Source organism: Trichomycterus rosablanca, chromosome 2 (assembly GCF_030014385.1).
Source record: "Trichomycterus rosablanca isolate fTriRos1 chromosome 2, fTriRos1.hap1, whole genome shotgun sequence".
NCBI lineage: Eukaryota > Metazoa > Chordata > Actinopteri > Siluriformes > Trichomycteridae > Trichomycterus > Trichomycterus rosablanca.
In genome coordinates, this window is record NC_085989.1 from 23,063,058 (window position 1) to 23,083,706 (window position 20,649).

A 20,649-nucleotide genomic window follows, 5' to 3' on the forward strand; every position below is an offset into this window, starting at 1 on the left:
TAAGTTCATCATCTTTTCATTTCAGTCTGTGGTAGAGTAACATCTAATAGTGAGTTCTGGACATTGTGAGTACAGACACGGCAGATTCCCATCATATCCAGCAAAATTGGCATTGTTGGCATGGCAGCCTCAAACTTGCAGGTTTCAACCTCAGGTGGGTAAAAAGATTCACGTCAGAACCACCTTGGGATAAAAAACAGAAGATGTAGTTAAAATGTGATACAAACTCCTTAATAGAAGGATGTCAATTGTACAGAGAAAATCACGAGACTCTGGTACTCCTAATTATTACAGCATAACTAAAAGAGAGAACTAGGAGGTAATACAGCCATGAAGGCTTTTACGAGACAGCCCTCAAATTTTGCTTAAATATCCAAGTTCTGCTCCTCTGTCAGAAGTTGGAATGGACAGTCCCAATCTAGGAGTCAAAACCCTGCGTGAATGAGTATGTTTTCAATGTGAGTCTGAAGGCAGAGGCAAGGTGATTAATCCAAAGCTGTGGGGCTATGTAAGAGAATGCTTCTCCTTCTGTTGTAATTTTTTACAACCCCAAATCAAAAAAAGTTGGGACAGTATGGACAATGCATATAAAAAATACATTGTTTCTTACATTCGCTTTGACTTTTATTTCATTGCAGAAAGTATGAAGCCAGGAAATATCATGTTTTGTCTGGTCAGCTAAATTTCATTTGTTAATATATATCCCGTCCTGGATTTCAGGGCTGCACATATTGTTGGGTACAGTCAGTCAGATAACATTTAAACCAAGAGAGCAGTCCTTTAACATCTACTGTATTTTCTAGTCCATCCAGTAAAATATTATGATCTAAAGTATCAAATGCTGCACTAATATCTACTTAAACAAAAAATAGAAATGTATCCATTATCAGAGAACATTAATAGTTTAATAGTTTAATAGTTTAATTAATACTCTAATTAAAGCAGTTTCAGTACTATTGTTGGGTCTAAATCCTCATGAATACTTTTTTATGAATACTGAATATGTTTCATGAATACTGTTGTTGGGAATCTTTCTGGAATCTTGGAGACGGGAAGGTTTGAAATAAAATGATAGAAAAAATTATAGCACATGTGGATCATGTTTTTAAATCAGGGGTTTAATAACTGCACATTGTGTATTTAGTCAATGCAGTTAGATTAATTTTGATTTAATGAATTTAGTTGGATAGCATTGTTGGATAAACCACTATCATCACTCATGCAGGTCAGGCACTAATATTGGTGATAGAGTTTCCCTAAAATTTCCCTAATCAATTTTGCTATACAGAGCAAAAACATTCTTATTAATAGTCTTTCAGGGATTACTGAATGAGCAACCACCTAGGAGTGTCTTGAGGAAGAGAGGTCTTTGTTCATGATTGAGCCAGTACAGTTACCATGGAAACAAAGCTTAAAATCTACCATTCTGAATAAAGCCCAGCTACAAACCCATCCACACCCACTGCTGCTAACAGGTCTATAAAATAAATTATATGCTTTCAAGTTTGTGGCAACAATTTGGGAAAAGTCTCTTCCTGTTACAGAATGACTGTGACCCCAAGGAAGGTCAAAAAGACACTGTTTGAAAAATTTGGAGTGGGGGAACTCCAGTGGCCTGCAGAGAGCCCTGACCTCAACTCTGGGCTAATCTGGAACCTTTTGTCCAACATCAGTTACTGACTTTACGCACTCTCTTTTTGGCTGAATTGTTGTGGAAAGTCTTTTGTTGGTGGGAAGGGGGGGGGGGGGGGGGGTAAATAGATTTAAATAGACTGCCCAACAAGCTCATGGTCAGGTCTTTCCATACTGTTGGCCATATATTGTATGTAATGCATAAAGCCCTATCTAATACACAGCCGTGAAAATCATGTATCACACCAATTTGTTACTGTTAAGCCCTTGAGGCCCTCAATCCTTAACTTCTTAGATTGTAATTCAGACACAGTTTCTCATAAAAATTCAATGGCTGAAGTATGTAAAATAACATCCAAAAGCCAGATGTATTTTTCCCAGGTAGATTTACATCTATGCATTTTGCAGATGTCTTTATCCAAAGCAACTCACAGCTGAGCTGAACAATAAATGGCTTTGCTCAAGGGCCCAACACTGACAGTCCCAGAGCATTATACACTGAGCCACCACCATCTGTCTGTGACAAAGAATGAATTTCACAAAATATTTACAAATTATAGAAAATGTGACACATACAAGAAATATAAAAAGAGGCTGACTATTGCAACAGGACAATATAAAATTTACCATAAACTACTTCAAAAACTGCAGTCCCCTGATTTGAATATTGTAAATGTTTTGGTTGATCTTTAACATGTTTTGCATGCAAACCAACAACTTAACATTTTTTTTCAAAACTAGAAGCATTATGCAAAGAAATGTGATTGATAACTTCTAAATAAGGATAAGACAGACTAATAGCTAAATGCAAAAGTGTTGATAATGCAAGATGTGATAAAAGCCAAAGGGGTATTACCTAGTACGGTGTCCAAACATTTTATTAATGTGTCCAAATCTTTATTTGTATTTTTATACTTTACTTTAGTTTGTTCTAGAATATTTAAGGGAAAGAAAGCTGTTCTGAGCTCGGATAAATACATTTACTAAGATAAACACAGCTAAAAAGCAAACTCATTACTTCTGAGGATGAGGATGATGTCTTGTGTGGTGTTCAGACATTGTCTTTTGTGACCAATAGCAACAGCATACAAACCCCTGACTGGCTCAGTGCACTGTCATTACAGGCTGTCTGCCAAAAAGCAGATTTGTCTGAGGTAATCCTATAGTTTATCTTTCTCCCTCTGTCAGTCTCTACCCACATTATTTGTCTGGGTGCTGTGCTTATCCTGCATTTTTGTCTACGCTTCTTGCTTTTTTCACCCTGACTAAGGGGTGACTGTGTGTGCTTTGGGGAGGAGGCTTGATGCCCTGCATATTGATGGTATGTTGCAGCACTGCACCAGAAGAAACCTGGCACCCTGTGCTGGAGGATGCAGGCTCCACCAGCAGCCACATCAATCACATTTACATGCATCTGCTTCCCAGCCAATCAGGAAGCCAGTTACTGTCTCACCCTTTCTTCTGACCAAGATGAGGCAGCAAGAATCTGTAGGCCATTATGTTCCAAAGGCTCTTTGTTTGCACCATGAGGACATTTATTTATCTCCTTAATGTCAGCCTCGATTTACCAGCATAGCCTAGATTAAATTAATGTTGGTGTTCTGCCGCGTATTTTCTGTCATAGGATCATAATATGTACCTAATCATGAACAATTTGACAATGTGTAGTGTTTCATCTAAAAGTTTTCATGGTATTCATATAAAATTACACCATTTTGGATTCCCACATTAAAATGAAAAAGTCTTAGCTAAGTTAAACATTATCTACTTACTACATTTTACATTAACTAAAGTATGCAAACCTTGTTAATTAAATTCCTAATACCATGATGATCATGGAGGAAAAGGAAGCACTGTTTCAACTACAGTATAATGGCTGGCCTAGTGTGTCTAGCTAGCCCTAGTGGTCAAATGTTGTAAAATCCACACCATGGCATAAAACTGTTTTCCAAAGACTTACATTTGGCTCGAACGATGTGTCTAAAAAGTAAAGCAATGAAGCAGTGTAAGTGACCAGAAAAAAATAGGAGCTTGAGCCAACCACTCCAGTTTTAATTCCTCTAGGGTATCAACTGGTTTGATGCTATCCATATTGTTGTGAACTATGTCTGCTACCGGATACACAGTGGACATAAAAAGTCTACACACTCCTGCTACAATGCCAGGATTTTGTGATGTAAAAATAAATACTTTTAGGATTTTTTTCCCTGTATTTTAACCTTTATTGTGATTTATAATCTGTGCAATTTAATTGAAAAACCAACTGAAATTTTTGGGTGAAGGGGAAGTGTAAAAAACGTACAGTAATGTGGTCACATAAATATGCACACACCTAAGGTTTTGATTTTATGTGTGTATGGTGTTTTTTTGGTGATACACATACATCAGCAACTGATCTTTTGACTCTAAAATTTAAAATCCTGCTTATCCCTCCACTCTTATGTCTTCCATCACTAGCTATTATGCAGGTTTCCACACCATAGCAGATACTGTGTTTGTCTACATGATGTACTCACTGACTGAATGACCTACATACACTAAAAGGCTCTTTATGGGTCATGTGCTGCTGTGCATTACTTCATTACTATGCAACATGAAGATTTGCAAGAGACCAAGATTAATTCACATGGTTTGTGTGGGTAGTTAGGATTTTATTGTTGTTGTTGTTGTAGCTCATTAGTTAAATCAATTAACGGTTGAAAATCCTACTCCTTTTAATGTGCTTGCATAGAAACCTGTCACCAAAGCATAGTGGGGTAGGTTAGAGCAACCAATCCATCTTGTTTATATTTTATTTATGTTCTTTATGTTTGTGTTTTCTTTTTGTTTTAAGGAAACTGCAGAACCCAGAAAAAACACGGAGGTGATAATATGACAAACTTCTTAAAAACATTAAGAGGGGTGTGAGGATTGACAGGACCTTGGTGCTTTGCTGCACCCACACTACCTGTTGCACCTTTTGCCATTCCACACAACTTTAAAACACTGATTGCTGTACCATCTGTACTACACAAATCAATTGCTTGGCCATATTTGCCATTTAACAGGCCTGCACATGAAAGATGTCTTCTTGGTTTCCACTCCTCTGGCATAGGAAGGTCATTTAAAACATGGCTTTTTCAAGCAGCTCCTAGTTCCTAATTGTTTTGTATGATCAAACTACTGATCAAATACTGAACTTATCAGTGAGTAAAGAAATTTAAAATTTACTTCACAAAATTAAGCCTGGGTAAAATAGCTACTTTACATTTTCAGCATTTAGCAGATGCTTTTATTCAGAGCGACTTACAGTACTGTGACAGTATACAGTCTAAGCAATTGAGGATTAAGGGCCTTGCTCAAGGGCCCAACAGTAAGAACCTGGCAGTGGTGGGGCTTGAACCAGTGACCTTTTGATTACTAGTCCACTACCCTAACCACTAGGCTACAACTGCCCTACTTCAGCTAAGCAGATTTACAAAGTTAGATTTTAAAAGGGATGGTTGGTAATAATTTCTTTTCAGGTTCTTAGTTTTTTTCCACCTCAGACCAGGTGAAAAAAATCAGACCAGCCTGATTGAAAATACATAAATACGTGATGAGTGAATATGTGATGCCTCAAGATGGGTGTATTCTCCCCTTGCAAATGATAGAGTCCAAGATTATAATAACTATAATTACTGTTAATGTAAACACTACTGGATCACCAGCTTCACTGCATTACAACTTGCAGAACAGTCAGTAATTAATGAGAGTTTTTTATCTGAATAATTCTTAAATCCTTTGTCATTTGCACACTTCAATGACTTTTTCAGATGCCAAGACAATGTTCCAGCTCAGGATATGAGGTAAGGGGGAAGGGAAATTTTACTTACATGCTGTCCCTCCAAAAAATTACACCTCTTTATATTTATATCTAATTGTCGTTAGAATATTTGAAACCCTGTAGGAGAGAGAGTAAAAAGCTAAAGCCAAAATTTAACAGTAAGGCTTTGCTGCACAAACCATTTTCTGGGCGTTCACTTCACTCAACAAAAGGATACTAGGGACCCCTGGAAAGGGGAAACTCTCCCCACCCCTCTCCCCACAGCTGGGTTGAAAGGTCTCGGTCTTGTGCTTTTTCTCATTGGTGCAGTGTGTCTGCATGGGGCACTAACCTCTCTTCCTCTCCATCCACATTCATCAGGCTGACAGGAAAAAAGGCTTTTTTTCTGTCTTGTCCAAAAGCAGCAAAGCCAGCAGCCAAAACAAACCTTACAGAGGGAGAAGGGAAGGGAGAAACGCTGTCCTGTTAAATACATCAGCCCAACAGCAGCTCCCTAATCCACACATTTAGGTAGTGGGGCAGAAGAATTGAAGAAGCATTGGGGCTTCCAAAAGTTGTCTAATGCATGAGGCTAATTAATGAGATGTTTGGCCTTTCAATGTAGTAACAATTTAAATGACAGTTGTCCTGGTAATAAGACTATTTAACCAATAATACTGTGAATTACTATTTTTCTGTCTGGAGATATGACAGCTGTAACAGTATATGTAAGTGTATGATTATAGAAAATGCAATATACAATTATATGGTCACCCTAATAATTTAAGTGAAAAGCTAAAACATAATTTAAGTGAAGAGTAAAACAACTCAAACCCCAGATCAGAAAAAGTTGGGACAGTATGGAAAATGCAAATAAAATAAAAATGCAGTGTTCCTTACATTTACTTTGACTTTTATTTGATTGCAGACAGAACCTGAGATAGTTCATGTTTTGTCTGCTCAACTTCATTTCATTTATTAATATACCTCCATTCCTGCATTTCAGGCTTGCAACACATTCCAAAAAAAAGTTGGGACAGGGGCAAATTAGGGCTAGTAATGAGGTGAAAGAACTAAATAATTATGTAATTTCAGAGAGGTGATTGTAATGCTTTGGTACAAAAGCAGCATCCAGGAAAGGCTGAGTCTTTGATTAGCAAAGATGGCCAGAGGATCTCCAGTTTGTCAACAAATGTGTGAGAAAATTACTGAAATGTTTGAAAACAATGTACCTCAAAAAAAAGAAAGGAAGGGATTTGCATATTTCTCCCTCTACAGTGCATAATATCATTAAACAATTCAAGGAATCGGGAGGAATTTCAGTGCGTAAAGGCCAAGGGCGCAAGCTTAGGCTGAACTGATCTTCGATCCCTCAGATGGCACTGCATCAAGAACTGCCACTCAACAATAGCTGATATAACCACATGGGTGAGGGATTATTTCGGCAAACCTTTGACAAGCACTACAATACAGAGTTACATGCACAAATGCCACTTAAAACTTTACTGTGCAAAAAAAATAAGCCTTATGTTAACCATGTCCAGAAGCGGCGTTGACTTCTCTGGGCTCGGAGGCATCTAGAATGGACCATAACACAGTGGAAACAAGTATTGTGGTCAAATAAATCAGCATTTCAGGTCTTGGAAAATTACAAAATTTACTTATAAATATAGCAAACCAAATATTTGATTAAATGCCCCATAGAGTTTAAAATTGATTGGTTTCTAGCACAGACCTGACTTTTCAGTACAGTCTACAAATTCTCAGTATGAGAACTATTGGTAAATCAATTTCAAAAGCTTAACTTTAGTCTGATTTAGTCAATCCAAAACCACTTTCGATATGTGTTTTACGTAATCACCCTGCTGGAACCTAACTGCATTATTCCATCCAGCTTTTGTAATTCACAACAGCCTCTATGTCCATGGCGATTTAAAGCTTACTTGTCTGAGAACATCTGACCTTTTGGACATATTTCTGCAACATCAAATTAATAAATTAAATTTCTGTTTGTATAAAGGGCCAAGAAGGGCCGTACCTATACCACATGTACCCTCAGACCTAACAGACATTTAAATTGCTTTCACTATTTCGAAATATACATATAAATATAGAATTGTCACCTCAAATTATGATTTGTTAATGTTTTTAATAAAATATGTTATAAATATGGTATAAAACAATGTGCTTGTAGAACTATTTGTTACATAGTTTTTTTTGTGTAGACTTAAAATGGTATTTTCATGGAATGATTTATGTTCCTATAGGGTCAAAAGAGTTCAAATAAATTATTAAATCTCTACCAACAAATGGTAAAAGCCACGTCCCCAGGCCCCTCTTGATTGCATACTTTGCTTCTAAGAAAGAGATTAAGTTGCACTGAGAGATAAGATAAAGTGACTCTCCTGTATTTAAACACACACAACAGAAGGATACCAAATGCCATGCAGACATCAGAAGAGATAAGGAATTAAGGATAAAAAAAGAAAAACAAAGTGCTACTTGAAACACTTGATTTATCCAGGAACACCTTGTGATGAGGTACTGCAGCTGTGGAGTTTGTTTCGTGGGGGCAGTAATGTGGCAGCACACAAATACCTACATCCCAAACATTAAAAGCTAGTATGGGTGATCCATCAAGCCCCCATAACCCCCGGTGTGATCTCCACCATAGTCTCCTTTAATCCCATTAAACCTCCACCACACACATAAGAGGCTGGGGGAGTGCCTTCTACCATATTAAGGGTGATCCCATATGGTTTATGGTGAGTAATTAGAAGCACACAGAGTGCTGCCTGGGGGTTAATTACTAAAGATTGCATTACAGTAATTTTATCTTAGTCATGTCTCCTAAAACCTGGGTCCATTTGAACTTTCTATTTTAGGGAGACAAAGCCATGTGGTTTGATTTGGTCTAAACTTGTTAAGCCTTACCTGCAGGGTTGGTTTAATCTTTCACACAATATTTCTTACATAAATAAGTAAAATTGACTGGTCCAATTAAGGTTTAAGCAATGGCCACATTTTCTGGTGGAGTTAAAATCAGGTGACTTTGAGCAACTGCATTATGTTACTATAAAGGGACTGTAGTTGTAAAATTAGCTAGTGACCTGGGCATTTGTGTCCAATGTGACTGTACTTAATAATCATTCCTCTGTTTTGCTTTCACAAAAAAAAAAAAAAAAAAGAATAGTCCACAGTCAGCACTCTTGTTTTCTATTGGCTTAGTTCAGTGGTTCTCAAACTTTTTAGACCGAGTACCACCCATTATCAAACCGAAACTTCCAGGAACCACCTATGTTTCTCATCACAGAACCACATAAGGCTCACATTAATTAGGTGTGTGTGTGTGTGTGTATATACAGGGGTTGGACAAAATAACTGAAACACCTGGTTTTAGACCACAATAATTTATTAGTATGGTGTAGGGCCTCCTTTTGCGGCCAATACAGCGTCAATTCGTCTTGGAAATGACATATACAAGTCCTGCACAGTGGTCAGAGGGATTTTAAGCCATTCTTCTTGCAGGATAGTGGCCAGGTCACTACGTGATGCTGGTGGAGGAAAACGTTTCCTGACTCGCTTCTCCAAAACACCCCAAAGTGGCTCAATAATATTTAGATCTGGTGACTGTGCAGGCCATGGGAGATGTTCAACTTCACTTTCATGTTCATCAAACCAATCTTTCACCAGTCTTGCTGTGTGTATTGGTGCATTGTCATCCTGATACACGGCACCGCCTTCAGGATACAATGTTTGAACCATTGGATGCACATGGTCCTCCAGAATGGTTCGGTAGTCCTTGGCAGTGACGCGCCCATCTAGCACAAGTATTGGGCCAAGGGAATGCCATGATATGGCAGCCCAAACCATCACTGATCCACCCCCATGCTTCACTCTGGGCATGCAACAGTCTGGGTGGTACGCTTCTTTGGGGCTTCTCCACACCGTAACTCTCCCGGATGTGGGGAAAACAGTAAAGGTGGACTCATCAGAGAACAATACATGTTTCACATTGTCCACAGCCCAAGATTTGCTCTCCTTGCACCATTGAAACCGACGTTTGGCATTGGCACGAGTGACCAAAGGTTTGGCTATAGTAGCCCGGCCGTGTATATTGACCCTGTGGAGCTCCCGACGGACAGTTCTGGTGGAAACAGGAGAGTCGAGGTGCACATTTAATTCTCCCGTGATTTGGGCAGCCGTGGTTTTATGTTTTTTGGATACAATCCGGGTTAGCACCCGAACATCCCTTTCAGACAGCTTCCTCTTGCGTCCACAGTTAATCCTGTTGGATGTGGTTTGTCCTTCTTGGTGGTATGCTGACATTACCCTGGATACCGTGGCTCTTGATACATCACAAAGACTTGCTGTCTTGGTCACAGATGCGCCAGCAAGACGTGCACCAACAATTTGTCCTCTTTTGAACTCTGGTATGTCACCCATAATGTTGTGTGCATTGCAATATTTTGAGCAAAACTGTGCTCTTACCCTGCTAATTGAACCTTCACACTCTGCTCTTACTTGTGCAATGTGCAATTAATGAAGATTGGCCACCAGACTGGTCCAATTTAGCCATGAAACCTCCCACACTAAAATGACAGGTGTTTCAGTTATTTTGTCCAACCCCTGTATATACAGTATATTAGTGATGGGAATTATGGCTTCTTGACGGGAGCTGGATCTTTTGGCTCGGTTCCTTTCAAAGAGCCGTTCAAAAAGTGACTCTTCACGCTACTAGGTAAACTAGGTAAGACACCCTCGATATTAACATCAAATTTGCATTAAATGTAGGGCTAATTCAAACATCACTTAAATAAGAAAGATTAATTTCAAAAGGCAAAAACACTACAGGGAAGAGGCAGACTGTGGTTGCATTTCATTAAGTTTCAGAAAAATCCTCTCTTGTACAGAGATGTGACTGTGTTTGTTTCTGCTTTAAAACATAAGCACATTGAAATAATCAGATTTAACAGAATTAAACAAGTTTATAGTTTATTTCTCAATTATTTGTAATTATACTACCAGCTCTCTCTCTCTCTCTCTCTCTCTCTCTCTGTGTGTGTGTGTGTGTGTGTGTGTGTGTGTCTCGCTCTCCGCAATACTGAAAGTGTTTCGGATTTGAATATCGACAATACACAGCCTTTATTACGATTTACGATTAATTCCCCTTTACTGATGGAAGCTGAATGGGTGGATTACAGCCGATAAGAATTGTGCAGAAATAAAAGATTCGGCTCCTTTCGTTCATTTCAAAGATCCGTTCAATAGAATCGGCATGTGAGTGAGTGGGATGCGTCTGTTTAGCGGAGCAGCCAGGAACGAGATCAGTGAGCTTCAAACGCAGATCTGATCTGATAAAAGCGAGAGATCTACTGATAACTTTACTGATAACTTTACTGATAACTTTACTGATACCGTTTCGGAAATTTCCAGATGGAAACCGCGAACGTGAAGTATAGACGTAATGAAGTACGGTGTCTGCGTAGCCCCGAATATTTTAAATAACACATTAGTTTTAATACGATTTGTTTTAATTCAACTGATTTTATTAAAACAGAATTATAAGAATTTTATTAGTAATTTACACATTTTGTTATTTTTTTATTTATTATTATTAAAAAAATTTCGGTGCATGTAATTACTTTTCCGAGATTATCTGGCGTACCACCTCGTGCTGCTTCACGTACCACCAGTGATACGCGTCCCACAGTTTGAGAACCACTGGCTTAGTTTATCTAGTTTATGTAGCCAAACTAAACTCATGTTAAAATTAATAAGTAATTAATTTGAAACTAATTAATTTGAAATTAATTTTTGAATGGTTAACAGTACACTCATTTCTTTTTTATACTTCCTCTTTCAAGTGAGTGAACTCATTTCATTTGCATGCAGTGTGAGCACTGCTGAGGTCCTTATCTCTTAGCTGTAACTTTGATACTAATCATCCATTAAGTCTTATTATAAGCTTAGTCATAAAAATCCTCTGTATGTCTGAAAATCTTTCATGGCTTAATAACAGGTTTAAAAAAAGAAAAAAATCCCACTTTAGGAGAACTTTATCGTTCCTGAGCACCTTTTCCGAATGGCTGACAGCCCTGTCTCGACTTACACAAAGATCCTCTCTGCACTCAAGGTCATGCTTACAGTAGCTAAACATTTAGAAGATATTATATTTCTGTTTTTGTAGCCCTTTACATTTTAAGATTTTTGTAAAATGAAATAAAAACAAGAATCTGTGATTTGTTAATTCTCTTGAACCTTTATTTAAAGTACCAAGAATCTGTTTCTAATTCTTTACTTATCAGCTTAATTGTACTTTTGTTTGTAAAATATAAACAAATTTAAAATTTGATGTCATCAACACATGTTCGAGTTGCGCAGTGGTCTATTATGCTAGCCCACCACCGATGAGATCCGTGTTTGAATGTCAGTGGTGCTATTGGCTGGCCGGTGATGATGGTCATAGCCCTGTAATATATTGACACCCTGCACCCAGTTTTTACCGGTGGAACCTGACCCCCAAGCCAGAAGCACTTTTAATCACTTGTGAGCTGAGGACACTAACTGTTACAGCTTTGCAAGTGAATTTATTGCCCATTATTGCTTGAAACCAGACTTCAGCTACTTAACACCCTGTGGTTGCTGTTGTCTGATTCTGCTCTTTGTGTCGCATCGTACATTTTTAACAGATGAAAAATCTTGACTGCAGGCAGTCCAGTCAAGCACATGCACTTTGTGTCTACACAGCCACACTGTTGTAGCATGTGCATAATCCGGCATGCCATTGTGTTGCAGAAATTACCATGGACCTCTCAAAAAAAGCAGCATGTTTCTCTCTGAAATCCCAACATACACCTCTGTGTCAGTTGTACCTTCACAAATAGTATGCACTGATGAACCCCCATACTATGACAGATATTGACTTTTGCATAGTTACAGATAACAGTTTGGATGGTACTTTTTGACTTTGACACTTTCCACTCTCAGTCTATCTGAGATGAGGTCAGGCCCTGAGAATTCAGCAATGTTTCTGCACAGAATTGATGTATGGATTTCTCTTGCCATAACAGTGTTCCAGATTTTTTTATGCAGCTGTGGGTTGTTTTAAATTATAACAGTTTCCAGAAGTACTTCCAAACCCATGTAGATTTATTTATTAGAGCAGGATGAAGTTTTCTCAAGCAAGTGTTTTCCAGCCTTGCTCTAAACTGACTGGGATCTCTGGTTTTCCTAAATATTTTTTACAATGTCAGTGTTGAGCCATGACTTATCATTGAGTGCAAAGACTGATCGTTTAGTGGATCCTCCTTTTATATTCAGTCATGCTGATTACACAGAATTACACAAAAGTAAGTAACTGAAAAGTTTTTTGAACTTTTACTCCCATTTTGCATTAAATTCAAACTTTGTATTAAAAACTGGACTATTAACCTGTGCTTGAGTAACTTTAAGGTGTTGGAGGGAAACTTAAACTTCTACACTGAATTTGTGGAAGTTTCTAATGATGGAGAGTGTGGCATGTGAGAAGATGCTGGGTAGATTGAATTGGACAAATGACAACATCATGGAACAATGGGATAGTTTCAGTAGAGACATATCTGGAGGGCACAACCCAACCTTGTAAAGACACTGATGAACGGACATAACAGTACCAGAGGCGGTGTACAACTGCCTGATTTGTCAATGTGACTAGCAGATGCCTTGTTTTTTTTCTATTACAATCTTCAATGCCTGAGTATGCCTGTCTGGTTGTAAATGTATTTGTGTATTTGTTCTTTTGGTTTTTTTTTTATTCTTGTTTGCTGAATATCATTTCATGTAAAAAATCGAACAACATTTAAATTATAAATTTAATTTTTTTTACTTAAATAAAGGTGCAACAGAATTAACAAATCACATATTCTTGTTTAATGGCATTTTACAAAATGTCTCAGCTTTTGACTATTTTATAGCAAGACCGTTTACATGATATTCATGACATACATAATATTTTTGGTTATACATACATTAATCATATTTCTGTGAATATGATATAAATAATAGAATGGTATAAATTGATTGGTGAACATGTGCATTTATTAACAACAATCAGTAAACTGGTACTATTAAGGAACTTCTGAACAAAGAAAGGGAGTGTTCAAATGCAGTTTTAAACCTTCTGGTCCACCTTCTGGTCATGTTGAGTTACTACATCATTGAAAACGGTAGTGCTACAGCAACATGAATACTGGGAGGTTTTATTTGTTTGTGCTAGATGCTCATTCACAGAGTTGCCATTATATGTCTACCTTAGGTAAATCCTTGTACTGACGTTTCCCCCTACGCAACATTAAAATGATTATACTCATTAAAATCAGTGATTAAGCTAATTAAGTACACTAGAAATGTCTGGATTCAAGTTGTAAGAGTGGTGTAACGGCAAACCCTAGCAAATAGGGTTCTGGCTTCTAATTTCAGTGCAATTAATTAAAATTTATTAACATTATCAAATTCACACAGTCATTCACAAACCCAGTTCCAGACTGGGACAGTAAAGAAAAACAGTGCAATAATTTGCAAATTCTATATGGCTTGTATTTAGATAAAAAAAAAAACCCAATACAAATACTGATCATTACAGAGCACCCCATGCACTTAGAGGTACTTTAAAGTGAAGTGACTTCATGTTATGATAATGCCTGTGCTATGTTTAAAAATAATAAACTTTTTACTCAACTCATGGCATAATGTTTCTGCTGAAACTAGCTGCTCGACTTTAATGGTAAGGTTTAAAATAAGGCAAATGTAAATTCTAAAAGGCTGGCTTTCATTAAACCTAACTAAGTTTAATTGATAAAGTATTATCTCAAGTTTAATTAGCTAAACTTCCTTACCACTTAATATAATGAACTGTTGATTGAGTAACCAAGTGGGCAATGAAATTTTCAGTGGGTTAATATGGGTATTGGATAAATTTGCTCATTATAAAATGTTATATAAAATGTGTTTTTTTTATTGAAGTTTCCCCTGTATAATATAGTGTTTGTTAATTACCTTTTAACAAAAGGTAATCTACCTTACTTTTTCAGCACTACTGTTTGCAATCTTGGAAAAAAGAAGACATGGATAAGCTATTAAGTTTTCCAAAGAGCTTTTTGTCCACTGCTACAAACAGTTTGATCCTAAGGCCTTTTTTAATCAACCTGCCTGTCTGCACCCTTGCACTGCCACTACACACCCCCTTCTTCTATCCACACAGTCTCTTTGACTCCACATGTTCAATGAAGTATTTTAGATGCTAATGATATGCACTGGGCAAACAAAGAGCTGTGTCCCTCCTGGTGGGCCCTATTTTCTAACTGTCAACAATTCAGAGAAAAACACACACCACCTGCAGTTCTTTACCAATTATTAAGTGTAAAAAGTAGTTCTACTATTTTTTCTTGTTCGGTTACAGTTACTGAGCACACATCATACAAGATAGATATTTTGAGAAACAGTTTTTAAAACTGTGCTTAAATGATCAAATATATTCTGGTAGTAATGTAATTCTTAAGTATTTAATAATCATTTGAGTAATTACCTTAACCCTGATCCAGAGGCTTATCTTTTATCTCGTGCCATCTGGTAAGAATAATGCCTAATTAACATCTGGCACATATGGTCATACACACACCACATTATTGACACTTTATTGATACCAAAGACCCCAGTCTGCAGTAGGGTCTGGTCTCCTGCCTTATTGGCAAAATGTCTATTGTATGTTGATTAGAAAGCAGGGGCCAGATGTTTCTGGAGGGGAGATGTACCGTGAGATGGTGTTGTATCCTGGAAAGAGTCCTATAAGCACCACCCACTCTGCTCCCGCTGAGCCAGAATCATTGTGATATGAGACAGAGACTCACTGCTACCCATCTGCCCAGTTTGCAATGAGATGCATTATCTAATTCATTGGTAAAACAACAATCTGCTCCCTCTGGCACCATGGCTCTGTTCTATCTGGAATCTCATCATCTTTCATCATAGGAAAAGCATATTGTCAATTTAACCACCTCAATGTATGGAAATAAGGGCATTTAAAAAATAATATAGTAAGCAAGAGCATCCCTATTTTTAAAACATACATCATGGCACACTGTTAAAAAACTAAACTCTGCCACCTACCTTTTATACAGTGAAACTTCATTCAGGCCATGGCTTCTTTTTCTTTTCTAAAATGGTGCCAAAAGTACGGTGGCCGAGAAGTGCAAAACAAATTTACATTTCAGAAAACAAAATTACAAAAAAACAAAAACAAATTTACAACAAAAGCAAAAACAAATTTACAAGTGCTCGGGTACCCAGTGTTTGTAAATTTGTTTTGGCATATGTAAAAGTGTTTCAGCACTTGTAAATTTATTTTCGGCATATGTAATTTTGTTTTCTAAAATGTATATTTGTTTTGCACTTCCCGGCCGCACATTTCTGACGGAAAAGGCAGGGACAATAAACCGGAAGTGCGTGTTGCTTACCTGCTGTCAATCAAACTGTTTCTCAGCGATAAAGTGAACGGAGTTTGTGATGGTGACGATAAACAAGGTTTTGTCTAGTTTGTGGAAATCATTTTATCCAGTTGACCCGCTATTGTTTTTCTTGTGGAAAGTTTTGTGCAGATGTTTAGACGTGGCGTGTGCATCTCTATCTACCGTCCGCTCTTCTAAACATCTAAGGAATTCCCACAAGAACAACAAAAGCGAAATAATGAAAATAATTAACACAAAATGGACAAAACATTGTTTATTAGGGACGGAACATTTGATACCGAGGCTTTAAAACTTGTTTCACTTTTGTAACACTGGACTCAGTGTATCGGAGCTTATATTAAAGCAGCATGTGCGGGACTGATGAAGCTTTGTGCTGTGTTTTATCTCACTCACTATATAAGAGACAATCAAACCAGGGTTACCCACCGTCCTGTAACATACACAATCCTGCTTTATCTGGAGACTAAACGCCGCGTTCAGTACTGAACTGATACAGGACGCTTTGTATTTTTATCAATGGGAGACTGAGGGAATTATATTAAGTAGTGTTCACTTTTATTCTTAGTAACGGTGTGTGTGCGCTGGTTATAGCAGCAGGGGGGGACCTTACACAGTCATGAGAACAAAGGTTTTATTTATGGTGTTTAACATTTATTATTTTCATTCTTTATAATAATAAGTCAGAACCATATTTTAGGCAAAACAACGCACTCCGCCCACTGTGCTACACATACAGCGGTTTATTAAACAGGTTATGTCACGTTACTAAGAATAAAAGTGAACACTACTTAATATAATGAATTAAGCAGCAGTTTCCTTCTGTTTCATACACCACACCGTCTCCCATTGATAAAAATACGGAACAAAGCGTCCTGTATCAGTTCAGTACAGAACGCGGTGTTTAGTCTCCAGATAAAGCAGGATTGTGTATGTTACAGGACGGTGGGTAACCCTGGTTTGATTGTCTCTTATATAGTGAGTGAGATAAAACACAGCACCAAAGCTTCATCAGTCCCGCACATGCTGCTTTAATATAAGCTCCGATACACTGAGTCCAGTGTTACAAAAGTGAAACAAGTTTTAAAGCCTCGGTATCAAATGTTCCGTCCCTAATAAACAATGTTTTGTCCATTTTGTGTTAATTATTTTCATTATTTCGCTTTTGTTGTTCTTGTGGGAATTCCTTAGATGTTTAGAAGAGCGGACGGTAAATAGAGATGCACACGCCACGTCTAAACATCTGCACAAAACTTTCCACAAGAAAAACAATAGCGGGTCAACTGGATAAAATGATTTCCACAAACTAGACAAAACCTTGTTTATCGTCACCATCACAAACTCCGTTCACTTTATCGCTGAGAAACAGTTTGATTGACAGCAGGTAAGCAACACGCACTTCCGGTTTATTGTCCCTGCCTTTTCCGTCAAATATGTGCGGCCGGGAAGTGCAAAACAAATATACATTTTAGAAAACAAAATTACATATGCCGAAAATAAATTTACAAGTGCTGAAACACTTTTACATATGCCAAAACAAATTTACAAACACTGGGTACCCGAGCACTTGTAAATTTGTTTTTGCTTTTGTTGTAAATTTGTTTTTGTTTTTTTGTAATTTTGTTTTCTGAAATGTAAATTTGTTTTGCACTTCTCGGCCACCGTACAAAAGTCATACTTTGGCATACTTCGTATTCTGTAAACCCAGTTCCAAAAAGTAGAAAATGTGGGGTGGTAGAAAAACAAACATCAAGCAATCATTTGCAAATCAGCTAACATCAGATTTTTGCACATGTATGCTTAAAATAAATGTATTGGGTGCAAGAAATTTCAAGAAAATTGGGACAGGGGCGTGTTTACCTCTAATTGTTTGAAAACAAAGGACCCCAGTTGTTGTCACTGAACAATCCAGCTGCTTACCAGTCTAAGTCTATTGCTGTGTATTGCATTTTATAATCTGTCACGTTTTCAATGGGAGACAGGTCTGGACTGCAGCCAGTCCAGTTTAGCACCTGTACTCTTTGACTATAAAGCCAGCTGTTTGTAACATGTGCAGAATGTGGATTGGCATTGTCTTGTTGAAACAAGCAGGGATTTTTTTTAAATAATGTTGTCTGGATGGCAGCATATGATGCTCCAATATGTGTATGTACAACAGTAATGAGAAAGACTAATCTCTGGTTATCATAAGTATTTGGTTGCAGTTGCTGTTGTTTAAGGTGGCATAACCAATTATTATGTATAGGAGTGTAATTACCTAAAAAACAGTGTTCACACAATTTACCAGTGTGTTCCCTTTTCCTTTAATAAATCAAATTATTATTTAAAACTAGATTTTTGTTTACTTTGTTTGCTTGTATTTGTCATAATATATGCTTCGAAGATCTAAAACAGCAAAATATAAGTGTAGCAAAATATAGAAAATCTATAGTTAGCAAATACTTCTTCACAGCACTGGATGTGTGGAAGTGACAGAACCTAAAGGCTTATTATATAGAAAACCCCATTTAAATACTTAGAAACTTTGTTTGTATTAGTAGTTTCATTGCTATTGTATTTACTTTGAAAACATCTAACAATGTAAGTAATGTTATTGCATCCCAAAACTTTGCCCTATAGAATTATAAAATTATTAAAAAATAGATTTTCCCAAAAGAGTCTTATCTATTAAATGTAAACAGGACAGTACTTCATTAAAACTAATAAATCTGTGATTTAATGGGCCTTTACTTAAACAGCATGTTGCTATGTGTAAGCTATCATCTCACACAGACAGTTGTTCCAAACAGAAGTGTATATCATTTATAACCTGCATGCAAGCACTTCTGTGGCACAGCAGTCTGTTGTGCTGGCCCACTTATGTGACGCTCTTGGCCAGCTGGGGTTCTATGCAGACATTATTGGCTCATGTCTCAGGGGTAACATAAGCCATGCAATAAATTGGCACCCTGTCCAGGGTATTCCTGCCTTGCTCGAAGTGTTTCCCGGTGGAACCAGACATGCCACCCTGGTAGACTAATGCCACTATTATGATGTTGACTGTGTGAGCAGTCATGTTGATATATCCCACATCTAACTCTAGGTTAAGGAGACCGTCCAGACTTTCATAGTAAGATTTCCTAGTTTATCGTAATTAGCAATTTTCCTTAATCTTTTCTAGTAAGAGGTTTAAAGTTCTGAGTTAGGTGTGGTTTCGATGAACATATAATATATCTCTAATTCTACTCTGACCTCACTCTGTGCAGGGTGTGTGAGAGAGTGAGCGAGTAAGCGAGTAATTGAGTGTATAAAAGGAGATAAGAGATTTCAGATGCAGAAATGCTACCAATCCCCTAGTGACACTCTTCAGACCTTCAGCCTTGCCTTATTTAGGCACCCAGAGCACTTATGGTAAAGGGTGAAGTGAGAGCTTTGGTTTACCTGTAGTACATAAGACATCCAGGTTAAAGTGCTTAATGTAATTGTGATTTCTATGTCTAGCTTATATAAAACAGTATTAGAGTAAAACAAGCAACCACGTAAGTGTAAAGGCTATGTAAACCATGTAAAGTCCACAGGATCAGACATGTATTGAAAGAGATGTACTGTTACCAAGCGTGACACCTGGCCAAGCCTCTGGGCCTTCCACCTTCTACCTTACATTCTTTTTCCTGCTGTTTTCATCATTTATGTAAACAGATTGGACTGCCTTTTTAGGTAATGGCTGTCACAGACTTCTGGGGACAGCACTGTATTCCCCTTCCTCTGTTTTGTTACTCCCACAGCAGTCTAGGCTTCATCCCTCTTTCTTCCTCTGAGATTAGAGCCATTACGCTGACCAAGGGCAGCTCACTTCTAGAAAAGAGATGTAATTGTTTAAAACATTATTTTATGGTATACCATTCCTAGACAGCCTCAATGGTCATTGCATGACATGCAAATAAAGTCTCTATAAATATGTCAACTGATTTTCCGCACATAACTGAATATTTTCTCTTTTTCCAATGAGAATGATAAATTACAAACAATTGCCCAAGTTTAGACTCCCAAAGCCTAGGGTGATGGTGCGAGAGAAATAACAGTTAGGAAGAATGTCTTAACAGATTGGGAGAGGTGAGAAAGGCATGTTATGTGGTCGGGAGCTACTACATTAGGTACTAGGTGCAGTAAACCAGATGCCAATTTTTGCATGCCAGTAGCCCTTGTTTACCTAAGATATTTCTGACTGACCCTGGATCAACTTGAATGTGGGCTGATCAGAGTAGGATGGAAGCAATGAATGATAGAAAAGCAAGTCTTACTGCACAGGATGAATAATGGACGAGACAGATCAGACAGAAAAATGGCCAGACTACCAAGTATCACTTATTAAATACCCAGTAAACCTTAAAATCCAGACCTTATGCTATCTCTTCACTAAGTTTACATACATGTTTCATACATGTTTTCGGACAGAAATCAGTTTTTACACATTTAAGCTAACCAGGTACATCTGGCCAGCCACATGATGCCTCCTTTAAATAGAAGGGGGACAAAGAATTTAAAACCAATATAGTTTAGAATAATTAAAATTGTCAATAAAACTTACAATTGAAGGAATACTTAAATCACACCTTGTGACAGACTTATTCACATCTATCACATGTGCTTAGTGTGAACCCACTCTCATCAATGTAGAAAACAGAGCAACAGTGCTGGACCTGACAATTCAGTTGTTCTCTGGCGAATGCCAATCAAACTGCACAATGCTGG

At 37.6% G+C, this 20,649-nt stretch overlaps 1 long non-coding RNA gene across 1 annotated transcript; it reads right to left on the reverse strand.

Annotated features, from left to right (window-relative positions):
- Nucleotides 1-31: 31 nt before the first annotated feature.
- LOC134306967 (uncharacterized) lies at nt 32-15,621 on the reverse strand. The gene is made up of 3 exons (XR_010009592.1): nt 15,563-15,621; nt 5,769-5,864; nt 32-183 (listed from the first exon to the last, which is right to left on the reverse strand). It is a non-coding gene; the product is annotated as an uncharacterized LOC134306967 (long non-coding RNA).
- Nucleotides 15,622-20,649: the final 5,028 nt, after the last annotated feature.